The sequence below is a fragment of the Limulus polyphemus genome, unplaced genomic scaffold (assembly GCF_000517525.1).
Source record: "Limulus polyphemus unplaced genomic scaffold, Limulus_polyphemus-2.1.2 Scaffold4685, whole genome shotgun sequence".
NCBI classification, from domain to species: Eukaryota; Metazoa; Arthropoda; class Merostomata; order Xiphosura; family Limulidae; genus Limulus; species Limulus polyphemus.
This window is the reverse complement of record NW_013670295.1, coordinates 40,851-45,710: the sequence shown is the minus strand read 5'-3', so window position 1 is coordinate 45,710 and position 4,860 is coordinate 40,851. Positions and strand designations below refer to the sequence as shown.

General features: G+C 33.8%; 1 long non-coding RNA gene across 1 annotated transcript in view; it reads left to right on the top strand.

Moving 5' to 3' along the window:
• LOC111088899 overlaps positions 1-4,860 on the top strand; it is a 16,317-nt gene that overhangs the window by 6,308 nt on the left and 5,149 nt on the right. The window contains exon 2 of the long non-coding RNA XR_002613271.1: positions 198-199. This is a non-coding gene — a long non-coding RNA (uncharacterized LOC111088899). The remainder of the gene's footprint in view (positions 1-197; positions 200-4,860) is intronic.

Below are 4,860 nucleotides of genomic sequence, written 5' to 3'. Positions count from 1 at the left end.
GTGGCAAAATACAATTGCATGCGAGATAAAATTGAGAATTAATAATATTAAACTACTTATTCAATAATAAATGTAAATCAGTTGAAATTTATCACATAATAATGTGTGTAATTACCATGGAAGTAACTGAAAAAGCAGTAATGCTTTGGAAAAACATATTTGGGATATTTAAGTTACCCCCTCCCCCAGTAGCACAGCGGTATGTCTCCGGACTTATAACGCTAGAAACCGGGTTTCGATACCCGTAGAGGACAGAGCACAGATATCAGTTGTGTAGCTTTGTGCTTAACTTCAAATATTTAAGTTAATTTAGTTTGGATTCATCATCACATTTTGGTATAATCTCATGTCAGTTATCTAAGCAGGGCAGCCAGAGTTCATAGCGCAGTTCTCAGAAAGTCGTATTATGTACTTTGTTGCCTGAGGTAATGTTTGTTATTTTAATAAAACACATTTGTATTTTCAACCCGAATGGCATCTTGTGCAACACATGGGATAAACGATCATGATAGAGCCCCTAAAATTAAGATACATCCGTTATTTTCAACCTGAACGGCATCTTATGCACCACGTGGTCTAAACGATCAGAATAGAGTCCATAAGATTCAGGTATAGCCGTTATTTTCAAACTAAATGGCATCTTGTGCGACACATGGGATAAACGATCAGGATAGAGCCCCTAAGATTCAGGTATATCCGTTATTTTCAACCTGAATATCACCTTATGCGAAACATGGTCTAAACGATCAGAATAAAGCCGATAAGATTCAGATATAACCGTTGTTTTCAACCTGAATGGCACCTTGTGCGACACATGAGATAAACGATCATAATAGGCCCCTAAAATCCAGGTATAATCCTCCTTAATTTTGAACTATTGATCAGATGGAGAAGAGTCAATCAGCAGTACTCACCGTCACAAGGGCTTTGTTCAGCTACTTGATCCAAATAACGTACTGACTTTTACTTTTATAACGCGATCATAGCTGAAAGTGCGATGCGTGATCAGCAGCGCGATCATTGGACCTATCGATCCGCAGCCTGGCACGAAGCACGAGTCATGACCAGTCTACTAAAAAACTGTTATTCCTCTATTCTACTCATTCAGGCGTAGATTTTTTTTATCCATTAATGATATTTTCGCTACTATTTTGTTCAAGATTTTTATCACTTTATTCTCTTCAGTGGTATTATTTGAAAGATAAATACCATTTTTCCTACTAATTTGTGTAGATCAGATTATGAAAGGCATTAAAATGTTGATACGAGATCGTAATGTGTTAGAGTAAAAATAAACATAATAAGTACAATATCTTATGAAACAAATATATGGCTTATAATTAATTACTCACTGCAATGTGCCACTAAAGTAATTTCCTTATTTTCTTCACTCTTTTTCATCTCTTACTGTGATCGTTTTGAAATGTCACAGATGGTTAATGCCTGAAAAATAGAATTTGATAACACTTGCTAACGTCAGTGCTGCTTCTGATTTCCGATACACATTAGCACTGCGTACGAAAATCGAAGCATAAATACACATACAATTTTGAAAAGCCAACAATGGATACACATTTCCCCGTAGAATAACATCAAATATTACGAAGGAAAGATTTTTTCTAAAATACAAAGGTTATATAACCTTCGGTATTTTCGTGGAAAAAAAAAGAACGGAAGTGCACATTTAAATACAAAAACAATTGAATCTCGGGATTTTTGAAGATAAAATTATATTTTTCAAAAGCTCACAGCGACTACCTGTTTTCTTTAGAACATGAAAAACTGACAAAAATTTTTTTGTTTCAAAAATATAAAGGTTATAACCTTGGGTAATTTTACAAAAAAAAAAAGATTCTTTTCAAAATATCGACGTAACGTTCGTATTAGCTAAGTGGCATGACAGACTAAATAATTTTGCAATAGATTTCAGCAAAGCACGTATAAATGATTCTCCCCCCCCCCCCAAGCCTTTCTGTTTGAGTGTACTGCTGCTTCAAAAGCTGCCTAGCGATAGAAAAATAAAAAGCACTACCGTGTTACAAGTTTACGCGTATTTCTAAAGGCTACGCGACATATTTTACATTTTTATATGAACGTACTGCGTAAGTTACCCTGTAGTCCACGACTCTTCAAGATGTAGGTATTGGTCTGTAGGCGTAAGTGTACTAATAATTACATTTTTATATGAACGTATTGCGTAAGTTATCCTGTAGTCCACGACTCTTCAAGATGTAGGTATTGGTCTGTAGGCGAAAGTGTACTATAAATTACATTTTTATATGAACGTATTGCGTAAGTTATCCTGTAGTACACGACTCTTCAAGATGTAGGTATTGGTCTGTAGGCGAAAGTGTACTATAAATTACATTTTTATATGAACGTATTGCGTAAGTTACCCTGTAGTCCACGACTCTTCAAGATGTAGGTATTGGTCTGTAGGCGTAAGTGTACGTTACACGGACGTATTGCGTAAGTTACCCTGTAGTACACGATTCTTGAAAATGTTATATAAAAGTTATATTTTTACGAGCACACAAAGAGTTAGCGCTGTTGGTGGGCTCTGCGAAATAACTATCGACGAACCACTTTCAGCACTGCCATTAACTTGAAGCCTGGGCAGAAAGTTGTTTTTGATGATTGGTCCACTTTCTCCATCTGACCAATAAAGCAGAGCTTTACAAAGAAGAGAAGATTTTTTTTTTCTTTCAGTAGCAATGCCGGTTGCTTATAAAAGGAAAAACAAGTATCGATGCAACCAAGTATGGGGACTGTAAAAAAAGTAAACTTTCGAAAGTCCAACTAGTTCTATCAAAGAAGGTTTTCGTTATACGTGGTAATAAGGCCATACACAGTGACGCACAGACTTGCGTGATCAATAATTTCAAGTGAAATATTGCTGAAAATAGCCGTTCTCTGAATTACTCTCAAATGCCAAAGAAAGCTGACGTCCTAGTGAGAGGTACAATAAGATAAAATCATAGATGTTTGTTTAATAAATTTTCTTTAGAAAAATTCTTTAGTCAACACAAAAATTGTATTCAGTTTACAGTACTTAAGCATTGAAAAAAAAATGCTTAAATTAATGTAGTTCGTTTACAAACAATCCTTAAGCATTGAAGATAGGCTAAGCTAGTGTAATCAGTTATCCTTAAACACTGAAAATAGGCTTAAACTAGTGTAGTCAGTTTACGGTCCTTAAGCACTGAAAAAAAATGCTTAAATTAATATAGTTAGCATTGAATGCAGACTTAAGATAGGCTTAAGCTAGTGTAATCAATTATTCTTAAACACTGAAAATAGGCTTAAACTAGCGTAGTCAGTTTACGGTCCTTAAGCACTGAAAAAAATGCTTAAATTAATATAGTTAGCATTGAATACAGGCTTAAACTAGCATAGTTTCTTGGTGGTCCTTAAATACTGAAAACATGTTTAAAGTAATCAACTCTTCTTAGAGACAGCGTTTTCTTCCAAAACACTAGAAAATGTAATTTAACTACTATTAGCATACTGATTCTTTGACAAGGATATTAGAAAATGTTATACCATGTACTCTAAAGCTGTGTCGATAAAGTCTGACCCATCTGCTAAACGTTTCTGTAAACAAAATTCTTGATATTTATCATCACACTCTTGTTGAGTGCTATCGATCCCAATGAAACCTATCATGAACCACGATAGTGATTCATAATATGGATCGCAAATAATTTCACAAAACCCTATTTTTGAACGTTCAAGTACAAAAGCAACTTGAGCAGTAAAGATTCAGTTCAAACAACACTTTAAAAATGCACACAAAATAGCACGCATGTTAGATTTACAAGGAAAAGAAAAGCCGCTCAAAACGGCTAGTTTGTAATTATTCTTATTCTTATTATTCTCTTGCCACTCTACAACTAAAACGGCTTGGTATATTGCACTCAAACATTGTGTAGAATACTAAATAAGGTACTGTGAAGGTCGTAGGGGTATTGAAAAGTCGATGTGTTTTTTCTGTATTTTAAATAAGATAAAAAACATCATAATTATAGTGTACAACGATGTTATCATTACCCCTTGAAGTTAATTTTCTTACACATATCTGGTATTCTTTTACAAAGCTTAAGTACAGAGTGAAACAGAAATTACCAGCCAATAATAGATGAAATATTAGAAGACTAATAGAAATATTAGATACTCAATGCTTTGTATACTATACAATCGGTGCCTTTAGGGAGCCAACCCTATATTATGTATGAAATGAAGGAGTAAGCAAAATCAGTACACATAATATAAAATTTTATTTCATACATTCATAGAATAATTACTTTAAAAGACAGGAAGGTTTATTTAAAGCGATGTTTTGGACGTATATGTTTTATTTGAAAAATCTGCTTTTCTACTGGTAATTTCTTTTTTTTTTATACTCGCTTAGTGGGGAGGGGTGTGTCTTAGTCTAGGCATATATTTGCCTATTGCTATGCATTATATACATATAATGTAACAGAAACTATAAATACTCACTATATTCTCAATGACAATCTCCAGCTGCAGCTTAACATTTTACATCTCGAACTAATGCGATCAAATAGTCAATAGTTACAGTATATCATCATGAACTGTATCAGCTAGCTACTACATAAGCTTATTATCATTACAATATATAAAGTTAGCTATCATATCAAGTAGTCCTTTGCCCACAATTAAGCATAGAAAGCCAGCAAACATGATAAATATAAAAATTGGGAATGAAAAACCTGCAAATATGGATCGTAAAAAGTAAGGAAACAAGGTTGGAGATACTGCAGACATTATTTACTCAAACTATAAATCCCTATTTTACTCCACTGAATGTAATTCTAGGTAACAGCATGTAACCAAAAT